The following is a 13,515-nucleotide window of genomic DNA, read 5'->3' on the forward strand; positions in this document are numbered from 1 at the left end:
TAAAAATGGGCATGGGTATGTCGATTATGAGAAGTCATGCAAGGTTTTTAAGTTGTTCAACATTGAATTATGCTATTAAAGTAGTATTATTAGTATATCTGGACTATTGCCCGGCAGTTTGGTCAAATACCTCTGGAGAAATGATACATAAATTACAGATTATTCAAAATAGGTCTGCTCGTGTAGCACTTAAGTGCAGTTATAGGACTAACGTCATTACAGTGCATAACAATTTAAAGTGGCTGTTAGATAAAGACAGACTTTTATAATCACTGATTATTTTTACCAGAAAGATTATTGTCACTAAGTTACCTTGTATTTTGTTTAGGAATTTTTCTTTCGGTTCAGAACATCATAGATGCATAACTAGACATGCCGTGGTGGGAAACTTTACGCTCCCCGTGGCCAGAACTAATGCCATAAAAAACACTGTCATATTCAGGGGTATGAAGGAATGAAATGAATTACTCAACTGCATTAAACTCATTTCAAATGAATTTTTTTTTTTTTTTAAGGAGCATCTAAGGCTGCATCTGTTGGTATGATAAGCATTCTGGGTTTGACCTTTGATCACGTATAGACATATTTGTTTTTGTGTGTGTAAATCAGTGATTCTCAACCGGGGTGCCGCGGCACCCTAGGGTGCCGTGATCGATCGTCAGGGGTGCCGTGGGTATTTTTCATATTCGCGATTACCATGAATTATTTATTTTATCCATAAAGCATAAAACGACTCAGCCTCGCGTGCTGCAGCCTCGCTCTCGTCTTAAGGCGGGACAATAACAAGGAGGCTGACGGCCGATTAAAACAGTGCCGTCTCCTTCAAAAGCCGTCTAAAATGCGGAGCTGTTGGTGTGTGTGTCAGTGCCTGTGTGCGCGCGCGCGCGGAGTTAACAAGCTGCAGACTGCGAGGGAGGGGGTGGGTGAGGGAGATTCCTGAATGCAGGCGCAACACGTTCAGTGCGCAGCGAGCACGGAGCAGAGAGAGGATTTTAACCCAAGTGAACGTTAACAAAACGGAAACATGAAGCTGCCTTTACTTCTCTCTGAACTTTCTCTAAAGGTGTGATTCTGCCGTTACCGTCCTGTTCACACCATGTGCGCGTCGTATGCTGAATTTATGAGATCATAAGATGAAATAAATGGTCAAATATCTTTAAAAACATATTTAAAAAATGAGAATATATGAATGAACTGAGCCACAAAAAAAAAAACAATGTTCAGACGCACAGATCACAAAAAACAGGTGAGAACTCTGAACTTTAACAGCTGTTATTTTCCAAAGGTATTTATTTGTTCAATCTTGAGCTTAATGTAGTGTTTAAGCACAAAACGTGACTGATGAGGAGAAACAATTTCAGAAATGCAACAGAAACAACCACAAATCAGAAAAAGTTGGGACTGTATGTAAAATGAAGATAAAAATAAAAATGTTGCACCATTCCCAGTTTCTCCACTCACAGAAGCCAAACGTTCTTCCAGAGTTGTGTAATTATACTACAATAGTAGAATATAAAGAAGGGAAAAAAAGAAAAAAACAAATAGACAGTATATTCGTCAATCGCAATTATTTGTCTGACAATTAATCGTCTCCAGAAATTCCTAATCGTGACAGCCCTACTTGAGATCAGAGCGCAAAATGCTTGAGGATTTTCAAAATGCGGTGTTTTCTGTATCGATTTTCTATTGCGATAATTGGGTTCTGCGCAAAACCAGAGGTAATAGCATTATAATATTATTTTTGGTTGGTGGTGTGCTGCAGGATTTTGTAAATACAAAAAGGGTGCCGCGGCTCAAAAAAGGTTGAAAATCACTGGTGTAAATAGACTGACCATGTGTGATGATTAATTTAATTTGATTGTAATTTTTTTTTTCTTCCTCTTTTTTGTCTTTTTATATATATTTTTTAATGTATTTTGATTTGTGTTTGTAAACTTGTCCCCAGGAAGACCCCAGCTTTGCTGCAGCTAATGGGGATCCAAATAAATATACAAATAAACATGCAGTTGAATCAAAGTTTTTTGTGATGTCAAGTTGTTTACTTTTTTGGTTTCTGAATTCTTTTTCATATAATTTTCACAGAAAATTGGTTATCTCTGCTCTGCACAATTTGTCATTGCTTTTTGGTACTTGGTTTCCGACTGGTAACTGGAACACAGATGAACAAAACTGGAACCCCCATCCAATTTTGGTGGTGTAGGTAAATCCATAACAGAAAATGTGAGCGATATAATGCAAAATCTAGGCCAAATGGGCTTTTCAATATTAAATTCAAATGTCCACAATCGGGATCAGATCTGTATCAAACTTTGGAGACAGTTAGTGCCAGTCTGCACCACCTCACTTTCAAATGTGAGCGTATTCGGAGCATGTTTTTAGATATAATGTGAAATATCCATTAAATGGGTTTTTCAATGTTAGATTTAAATGGCCAGAAAATCTGTAATCTGGATCAAATTTGTCAGTCGATAAAGGATGCCATTCTACTTAGCGATCTCAAATATGAAAGAAATTGTTTTTTGTCAGTTATGAATTTTTGAAAATTAATTCAGCATTAAAGATGGGGTTTTTCCAATTTTCCAAGGTTTTTCCTGACTTTGAGCTATGACCTTCAAAACTGAATCAGTTTTTGCCTGTCAGGATATGAATCCTCTAAAAATTTCATAGCTATATATGAAAAATTGTGAGTTACAGGCTGTTCACAAACAGGTGAAAACATAACCTCCACCCACGCGGAGGTATTGATGACATTTAGTACCATGATACAACCTTATATTCAATGTCCACAGTCATTCTGTAAACATACAAAGTTGCACATGGCCAAAACAAAAGACTTTATGACCTGGTCCTCTTCATGTCTTTTATTTGTCTGTGTGATTACACTGATGTCTCAAAGAATCTGTCAAAATTAAGACTGCCCTTCAATTAAAGAGTGACTAACTAATGAGCTACTTGAGACAAAGCAATGTCAGAATGTAGTTTGTGTGTATGGCATTAGATATCCTCCAAAATATTTAAACCAAAATTCTTGGGGAAGGAGCGGTATGGCATGTTGGTCTGCCTCAGACTATGCTGTGAAACCTTACCTGTCAACCAGTAGCATCTAATGAAAGGAATGTAATACTGCATAGTACAGTGTGACGCACAACCCAGGTAGAGCTGGAGCAAGACAAGCACGCTGGGACAAGGGTCATGGACAATATTACATCTGTAACAATTCAACCGCATCTCCCTTTAGGAAATGATGGAAAGCGACAGACCATATTTAACTGGAGTAATTAATGTACATGATATAAACTGCAGGTTCTACCAGTAGAAACTACAGTCTGGTAGGAACTGTTTCCAACTGGTATAAACTACTCTAAGCCTAAACTCTGTTGTTTCTATCACTAATAGCTTTGTTGAGTTTCTAGAAGTAATCAAGACTGTAGTTTCTAGCTTGCAAACAAAAATAGGAAGCCTTCAAAAATAATTGATCATTTTTATATTGAAAACAAAAGAGGACTACATTTCAAACACTGACCAAAGTTAAGAACTTCAAAAACAGTATTCCCCCCCCCATGTAGTCTGTATTAATGTGGCTTAGTGATTCACAATTTTGCCTCATACCAAGGTCATGGGATCGCTTCTCACATGGTCCTTTTGGTGTAGAGTTTGCATGTTGGGGGAGAACATGCAAACACGGGGTTCCCAATTCACCTAACCTACCCACATGTAGGTTAGGTGAATTGGGAACTTTAAATTGACCATAGGTGCGAATGTGCTTGTCTGTCTTCATGTGTTTCTGGGATAGATTGGTGTCCTGTCCAGGGTGTACCCTGCCTCTCTCTCTCCATGATTGCTGGGATAGGCTCCAGCTCCACTGTGACCCTTGATTGGAGTAAAGTACAGAAAATGAGTCTGTCTGAATTGGGCTTCCAGTGTACCACCACGGTCCCTCTTGACACATCATGAGCTGTGTCTTTTTGTCCTCAAAGGTATTTCTTTGCACTGGAAGGAGAGGATTTACCGAATAGTGTTGGGAACCAGAAAAGTGTACTCTGAGGACTCATGGAGCCACTTATCCAACAAATTCAGCATTGCAGACTTGCTGGGGGAAAGGACAAAGCATTGATAACTGTGTAGGAAGAAAGAAGGGAATGTAATTGGGTTTTTTCAGCAGTCAAACTGCGTAGATCCTTGTCATTTGATTGGTGGTTTGTACAACCCCTGGCAATAATTATGGAATCACCGGCCTCGGAGGATGTTCATTCAGTTGTTTAATTTTGTAGAAAAAAAGCAGATCACAGGCATGACACAAAACTAAAGTCATTTCAAATGGCAACTTTCTGGCTTTAAGAAACACTATAAGAAATCAATCAATTTTTTATATAGCGCCAAATCACAACAAACAGTTGCCCCAAGGCGCTTTATATTGTAAGGCAAGGCCATACAATAATTATGTAAAACCCCAACGGTCAAAACGACCCCCTGTGAGCAAGCACTTGGCTACAGTGGGAAGGAAAAACTCCCTTTTAACAGGAAGAAACCTCCAGCAGAACCAGGCTCAGGGAGGGGCAGTCTTCTGCTGGGACTGGTTGGGGCTGAGGGAGAGAACCAGGAAAAAGACATGCTGTGGAGGGGAGCAGAGATCGATCACTAATGATTAAATGCAGAGTGGTGCATACAGAGCAAAAAGAGAAAGAAACAGTGCATCATGGGAACCCCCCAGCAGTCTACGTCTATAGCAGCATAACTAAGGGATGGTTCAGGGTCACCTGATCCAGCCCTAACTATAAGCTTTAGCAAAAAGGAAAGTTTTAAGCCTAATCTTAAAAGTAGAGAGGGTGTCTGTCTCCCTGATCTGAATTGGGAGCTGGTTCCACAGGAGAGGAGCCTGAAAGCTGAAGGCTCTGCCTCCCATTCTACTCTTACAAACCCTAGGAACTACAAGTAAGCCTGCAGTCTGAGAGCGAAGCGCTCTATTGGGGTGATATGGTACTACGAGGTCCCTAAGATAAGATGGGACCTGATTATTCAAAACCTTATAAGTAAGAAGAAGAATTTTAAATTCTATTCTAGAATTAACAGGAAGCCAATGAAGAGAGGCCAATATGGGTGAGATATGCTCTCTCCTTCTAGTCCCCGCTAGTACTCTAGCTGCAGCATTTTGAATTAACTGAAGGGTTTTTAGGGAACTTTTAGGACAACCTGATAATAATGAATTACAATAGTCCAGCCTAGAGGAAATAAATGCATGAATTAGTTTTTCAGCATCACTCTGAGACAAGACCTTTCTGATTTTAGAGATATTGCGTAAATGCAAAAAAGCAGTCCTACATATTTGTTTAATATGTGCTTTGAATGACATATCCTGATCAAAAATGACTCCAAGATTTCTCACAATATTACTAGAGCTCAGGGTAATGCCATCCAGAGTAAGGATCTGGTTAGACACCATGTTTCTAAGATTTGTGGGGCCAAGTACAATAACTTCAGTTTTATCTGAGTTTAAAAGCAGGAAATTAGAGGTCATCCATGTCTTTATGTCTGTAAGACAATCCTGCAGTTTAGCTAATTGGTGTGTGTCCTCTGGCTTCATGGATAGATAAAGCTGGGTATCATCTGCGTAACAATGAAAATTTAAGCAATACCGTCTAATAATACTGCCTAAGGGAAGCATGTATAAAGTGAATAAAATTGGTCCTAGCACAGAACCTTGTGGAACTCCATAATTAACTTTAGTCTGTGAAGAAGATTCCCCATTTACATGAACAAATTGTAATCTATTAGACAAATATGATTCAAACCACCGCAGCGCAGTGCCTTTAATACCTATGGCATGCTCTAATCTCTGTAATAAAATTTTATGGTCAACAGTATCAAAAGCAGCACTGAGGTCTAACAGAACAAGCACAGAGATGAGTCCACTGTCCGAGGCCATAAGAAGATCATTTGTAACCTTCACTAATGCTGTTTCTGTACTATGATGAATTCTAAAACCTGACTGAAACTCTTCAAATAGACCATTCCTCTGCAGATGATCAGTTAGCTGTTTTACAACTACCCTTTCAAGAATTTTTGAGAGAAAAGGAAGGTTGGAGATTGGCCTATAATTAGCTAAGATAGCTGGGTCAAGTGATGGCTTTTTAAGTAATGGTTTAATTACTGCCACCTTAAAAGCCTGTGGTACATAGCCAACTAACAAAGATAGATTGATCATATTTAAGATCGAAGCATTAAATAATGGTAGGGCTTCCTTGAGCAGCCTGGTAGGAATGGGGTCTAATAAACATGTAGATGGTTTGGATGAAGTAACTAATGAAAATAACTCTGACAGAACAATCGGAGAGAAAGAGTCTAACCAAATACCGGCATCACTGAAAGCAGCCAAAGATAACGATACGTCTTTGGGATGGTTATGAGTAATTTTTTCTCTAATAGTTAAAGTTTTGTTAGCAAAGAAAGTCATGAAGTCATTACTAGTTAAAGTTAATGGAATACTCAACTCAATAGAGCTCTGACTCTTTGTCAGCCTGGCTACAGTGCTGAAAAGAAACCTGGGGTTGTTCTTATTTTCTTCAATTAGTGATGAGTAGAAAGATGTCCTAGCTTTACGGAGGGCTTTTTTATAGAGCAACAGACTCTTTTTCCAGGCTAAGTGAAGATCTTCTAAATTAGTGAGACGCCATTTCCTCTCCAACTTACGGGTTATCTGCTTTAAGCTACGAGTTTGTGAGTTATACCACGGAGTCAGGCACTTCTGATTTAAAGCTCTCTTTTTCAGAGGAGCTACAGCATCCAAAGTTGTCTTCAATGAGGATGTAAAACTATTGACGAGATACTCTATCTCACTTACAGAGTTTAGGTAGCTACTCTGCACTGTGTTGGTATATGGCATTAGAGAACATAAAGAAGGAATCATATCCTTAAACCTAGTTACAGCGCTTTCTGAAAGACTTCTAGTGTAATGAAACTTATTCCCCACTGCTGTGTAGTCCATCAGAGTAAATGTAAATGTTATTAAGAAATGATCAGACAGAAGGGAGTTTTCAGGGAATACTGTTAAGTCTTCTATTTCCATACCATAAGTCAGAACAAGATCTAAGATATGATTAAAGTGGTGGGTGGACTCATTTACTTTTTGAGCAAAGCCAATAGAGTCTAATAATAGATTAAATGCAGTGTTGAGGCTGTCATTCTCAGCATCTGTATGGATGTTAAAATCGCCCACTATAATTATCTTATCTGAGCTAAGCACTAAGTCAGACAAAAGGTCTGAAAATTCACAGAGAAACTCACAGTAACGACCAGGTGGACAATAGATAATAACAAATAAAACTGGTTTTTGGGACTTCCAATTTGGATGGACAAGACTAAGAGTCAAGCTTTCAAATGAATTAAAGCTCTGTCTGGGTTTTTGATTAATTAATAAGCTGGAATGGAAGATTGCTGCTAATCCTCCGCCCCAGCCCGTGCTACGAGCATTCTGACAGTTATTGTGACTCGGGGGTGTTGACTCATTTAAACTAACATATTCATCCTGCTGTAACCAGGTTTCTGTAAGGCAGAATAAATCAATATGTTGATCAATTATTATATCATTTACCAACAGGGACTTAGAAGAGAGAGACCTAATGTTTAATAGACCACATTTAACTGTTTTAGTCTGTGGTGCAGTTGAAGGTGCTATATTATTTTTTCTTTTTGAATTTTTATGCTTAAATAGATTTTTGCTGGTTATTGGTGGTCTGGGAGCAGACACCGTCTCTACGGGGATGGGGTAATGAGGGGATGGCAGGGGGAGAGAAGCTGCAGAGAGGTGTGTAAGACTACAACTCTCAAGAAAACAAGATTGTGGCAGTCAGTAACGGTTACTTTTTTAGACCAAGCAGAGGAAAAAAATATGGACTCACTCAATTCTGAGGAATAAATTATGGAATCACCCTGTAAATTTTCATCCCCAAAACTAACATCTGCATCAAATCAGATCTGCTCGTTAGTCTGCATCTAAAAAGGAGTGATCACACCTTGGAGAGCTGTTGCACCAAGTGGACTGACATGAATCATGGCTCCAACACGAGAGATGTCAATTGAAACAAAGGAGAGGATTATCAAACTCTTAAAAGAGGGTAAATCATCACGCAATGTTGCAAAAGATGTTGGTTGTTCACAATCAGCTGTGTCTAAACTCTGGACCAAATACAAACAACATGGGAAGGTTGTTAAAGGCAAACATACTGGTAGACCAAGGAAGACATCAAAGCATCAAGACAGAAAACTTAAAAATCGAAAAATGCACAACAAAACAAATGAGAAATGAATGGGAGGAAACTGGAGTCAATGTCTGTGACCGAACTGTAAGAAACCGCCTAAAGGAAATGGGATTTACATACAGAAAAGCTAAATGAAAAGCCATCATTAACACCTAAACTGTTATGTGTCGGACGCAGCTCGGAGAACCGACCAGCGTTTGAAGGACCCAGTATGAAATAAGCAGAGCACGGTTCAAAGGCTAACTGAATTTAATACATAACAGTGATAATATAACAAAAAGGTGCGGCCTGGCGTGGTGCGCTCCCAGCAGCGCTAACGGTCTGGAGCCAGAAGCTGTTTCGGACCCAAGGACCCCGCCGACACCCCCCAGGTGGCCGCAACAACCGAGTCTGTGAAAGAAGGAACCATTATGTGAGTCCACACTCTACACACAGAACACTTAAAGGTGTACAAACAGCAAACACTTCCTGGCTTGATTACTGATCAGCTTCCCAACCTGCAGGCATGGAACATCCAGTTCACAAAACTCCACTGCAGTGGAAGCTGATACATGACTAACAAACAGCTCAATACAATAAGGTGTGAGGGACACCACATTTACTGACTGTATAACTGTTAGTCACAAAATGTAACGTACCTCAGGAAGTGTGCTGACGAGCGTGAGACCTCACCCCCTCCTCTTTCACAGACTGTGCATCAAACCTGGACGTTCTCAGCATCCGCTGTTGATGAGATGGCTCCCGAGACGACGATCTCACCCGTCTGGTCACAAGGTCGAGTCTCTGGCAAATACACACTGTGCAGTCCAGTCTTAAATGCCAACATGTTCCAATCCATCCAGATGCACCACAGCTGTGAGTCCTGACGAGTCGCAGGTGATCAGGGTGAGGTCCTGACAGCCTCAGCAACACAGCCACTCAGTCCCAAACGCAAGCCACCTGGGAGGAAAACCAAAAAACAGAAACAAACCGGCAGCCAGGCCCCCCCAGCCATATAACATAAACAGAAAAAAACAAGGTTTCAATGGGCTAAGGAAAAGCAATCGTGGACTGTGGATGACTGGATGAAAGTCATATTCAGTGATGAATCTCGAATCTGCATTGGACAAGGTGATGATGCTGGAACTTTTGTTTGGTGCCGTTCCAATGGGATTTATTAAGATGACTGCCTAAAGAGAACATGTAAATTTTCAGTCATTGATGATATGGGGCTGCATGTCAGGTAAAGGCACTGGGGAGATGGCTGTCATTACATCATCAATAAATGCACAAGTTTACGTTGATATTTTGGACAATTGAAAGGATGTTTGGGGATGATGAAATCATTTTTCAAGATGATAATGCATCTTGCCATAGAACAAAAACTGTGAAAACATTCCTTGCAAAAAGACACATAGGGTCAATGTCATGGCATAGGGTCAATGTCATGGCATAGGGTCAATCTGATTTGATGTAGGTGTTAGTTTTGGGGATGAAAATTTACAGGGTGATTCCATAATTTATTCCTCAGAATTGAGTGATTCCATATTTTTTTCCTCTGCTTGGTCTAAAAAAGTAACCGTTACTGACTGCCACAATCTTTTTTTCTTGATTTCTTATAGTGTTTCTTAAAGCCAGAAAGTTGCCATTTGAAATGACTTTAGTTTTGTGTCATGTCTGTGATCTGCTTTTTTTTCTACAAAATTAAACAACTGAATGAACATCCTCCGAGGCCGGTGATTCCATAATTATTGCCAGGGGTTGTATATCACGTGATTTGGATCATTTGTCCCATTTGCCATTTTGTTCCATTGACTGTGCAATTTTGGTTCCATTTACCATGCAAAGTTGGTTCCATACATTTTGTACCAATGCACAGCGTGACCACCGGACTCACACTAGTGGTGACGGTGCGTAGCTTAAAAACAAACATGGCGGGGTTTGCTTTGGTCACAGATAACAGTTTGAAAGAGCTTATTGATGGTATGCCGTAAGCCGTCTGGAGGCATTTGCAGTATTCGCTAGGACTTTGCTAAAGTAGAAGCACTGTTGGATGAAGAGCTTGACAAAATTCTGTTGCAATTTTTCTCTGGACTGAGGAAAGCAGACAGCAGTCTGTACACGAAGAAGTCACTGCACGGCATCAGGTACGGACTACATTGTCGTTTTAAGACCATGGGAGATTTTGATATGACCAAAGTGGATAAGTTTCATCATTTGGAATGGATTGCTATTTAAAGTTCATATGGGACTGTTTGGAACCTCTTGACCTCAAAGGACCAGTGACACGCACCAAACTGTAAGTCTGTAGAATTTGTGTTGGCTGAAGGAAACATAACTCCCTCATTTGGCAACGCATGTGCACGTCATTTATTTCTCTCATTAATTCTACATGTGCATCATTCGTCATAGCAGTTTCTTTTATTCACAGAATTCACATACATTTAACTCAGTTCTACCAGTTACCTCACAGTGGTTCTGACAGAAAAGCACCACCAGGGTGCAGAGACAGCTTTGTCATATGTACATCAGGAATACACAGGCAAGACAAGAAACATAAATATGCGAGACAGTTCGTCAGAGACAAGTTGTCGTATGCCTAACGTGATGACTACACATTTGCGAGACTGGAATGAGCTTTGCTGATTGCTCGCACAGGAGCTAAAGGGGTTTTCACAGTGGTGTATTCATAGAGCTGCTCATGCGGCGTTGTGTTTCATTTAAATATGCCTGAAATAGGCGCATACTCAGCCTTTAACAGTGTTCGTTCATACTTGCAGCTGCGTGTGTTCGCGTTTTAATATGTGCACACAGTCGCGTGTGCCATGTCGCACCAGTTTCAGTGCTACTTTCTGCCTCTGTGGAAGTGCGCTCTCTTCTCTACTGCATGGTGTGGTGCGGCTGAAAAACAGTCATTTAACATTATTATTATTATTTATTATTATTTTTTTATGCAGCGAGTGCGGGTTTATTTTAGAGTCACAGCTCTTTTCAGCTTTGATCAGACTGATTGATCAGGGCGTTTGATGAGCGCACCGACATGCAGCGAGTGCGCGTTTATTTTAAAGAGTCACAGCTCTGATTAGACACAGAGAGACAGAGAGAAGGAGGGAGAGCGTGCGCGCGAGAGAGAGAGAGCGCTTTTATTTTATTTTAAGGAGTCTGATAGAGGAGAGAGAGCGGTTTTATTTTAAGGAGACTCAGACTCCTCAAAATAAAACCGCTCTCTCTCTCTCTCTCTGACAGAGAGAGCGCGCGCGAGAGAGCGCCTTTATGAAACGATGCGACACAGTGAAACAGTCCTCATATAATTAGTCCAGTATGATAAAGTGAAGCAACAATCTTGCAGTATTTATAGCTCCAGAAGAACAGCAGGGAGATGTGAAGTGGCGTACAGTACCGTGTTGAAGCGTGGGCGGGCTCACAATAGTGGACAGTAGTACGGCGCTGCGTGTACTCACGTGAAGGCTCCATGCTGTGCTGTATGCCGAAGAAAATTAAACAGGTTTAATTTCTTCCATCCTACGCGTAGTCCTCAACATACTGCTGCGTATTGAGAAAAAAGTCCTCGTGAAGTGGGCGTAGAGCTGCTCATTACAGCGTAGATGATACGCTGTAATGAGCAGCGCTACGAATACGCCACTGTGGTCAGACATCAAAGGTGCCAAGAGACCTTATTTGCATAGAATCCACACGAGACAGGAAGCTCAGTATGCACGCCTTGGTGTGTTAACGCATGCAGGACACATTGTCTGTGCTCCACACATCTGGGCGTGTTAACAGATCAGAAAACAGACAGAGGAGCACTCGATTATGGTGAATTATGTCAAATGTGCTGAACGTCACATCAAGTCCCTTTTCTCTTGTTTATAAATTAATAAAATATCAAATGACACGGATGTTTTCATTCTATCATTTGTTGTCTTATTATCATTATATATATATATGTGTGTGTGTGTGTGTGTGTGTGTGTGTGTGTGTGTGTGTGTGTGTGTGTGTGTGTGTGTAAAAATAATGAATGTTTGAGTGCAATGCAAGAATATTTCATGAGGTGAAATGTTCCATTCAATGAGCCACGTTGGATATATATTAATAATCATAATAATAAGACAGGAAATGATAGGACTGCATGGAGCAAGATTATCAGGAACAAGCAGCGCCATCGTTCCCCACACATGCATCACGCACTGCACGTAGGGCACCAAATGCCTGCCGTTGGGGGGTGGGGGAGAAGACACCATTGGTACTTGATTTTTTTTGGTGCGACACCAAAAGAAATAAATCAAGCTCTTGAATCGGCATAATCAGAGACATGGATCTCCAGCTCGCAGTTTCCTCCATCAGTCAGTGCAGCGAGCTCACCTCCAACAGCGCCTGAGCCTGCCTTGTGGGGACTAAATCTGACTTCTGTTCCTGTCTGTGTGAGGACAGACCCGCAACCCTGTTCTTTTCCTCATCTGAATTAATTTTGGAGACTTTACACACAAGATTACACATCTGTCTACGCGGCCAGGTGTCCCGCTGTGGGTCAACAAGGTGGCCTGGAGTTGCTTGTTTTTTGTCATGGACGTGCAGCACTTAAAAGCACTGACTTCTCCCCTTTGCTCCCCTGCCAACACTGCTCCTGCTGGACTCTCCACCACATTCTGGACAGATGTGCAAGATTGAGATTGATAAACTGAGATTAAGTGCAAATTTCTTCAGTAAGTAATATACTGTAGTGTTCAGAATAATAGTAGTGCTATGTAACTAAAAAGATTAATCCAGGTTTTGAGTATATTTCTTATTGTTACATGGGAAACAAGGTACCAGTAGATTCAGTAGATTCTCACAAATCCAACAAGACCAAGCATTCATGATATGCACACTCTTAAGGCTATGAAATTGGGCTATTAGTAAAAAGAGTAGAAAAGGGGGTGTTCACAATAATAGTAGCATCTGCTGTTGACACTACAAACTCAAAACTATTATGTTCATACTGCTTTTTTAGCAATCCTGTGAATCACTAAACTAGTATTTAGTTGTATAACCACAGTTTTTCATGATTTTTTCACATCTGCGAGGCATTAATTTTGTTGGTTTGGAACCAAGATTTTGCTCGTTTACTAGCATGCTTGGGGTCATTGTCTTGTTGAAACACCCATTTCAAGGGCATGTCCTCTTCAGCATAAGGCAACATGACCTCTTCAAGTATTTTGACATATCCAAACTGATCCATGATACCTGGTATGCAATATATAGGCCCAACACCATAGTAGGAGAAACATGCCCATATCATGAT

This window comes from Thalassophryne amazonica, chromosome 10, assembly GCF_902500255.1.
Source record: "Thalassophryne amazonica chromosome 10, fThaAma1.1, whole genome shotgun sequence".
Lineage (NCBI taxonomy): Eukaryota > Metazoa > Chordata > Actinopteri > Batrachoidiformes > Batrachoididae > Thalassophryne > Thalassophryne amazonica.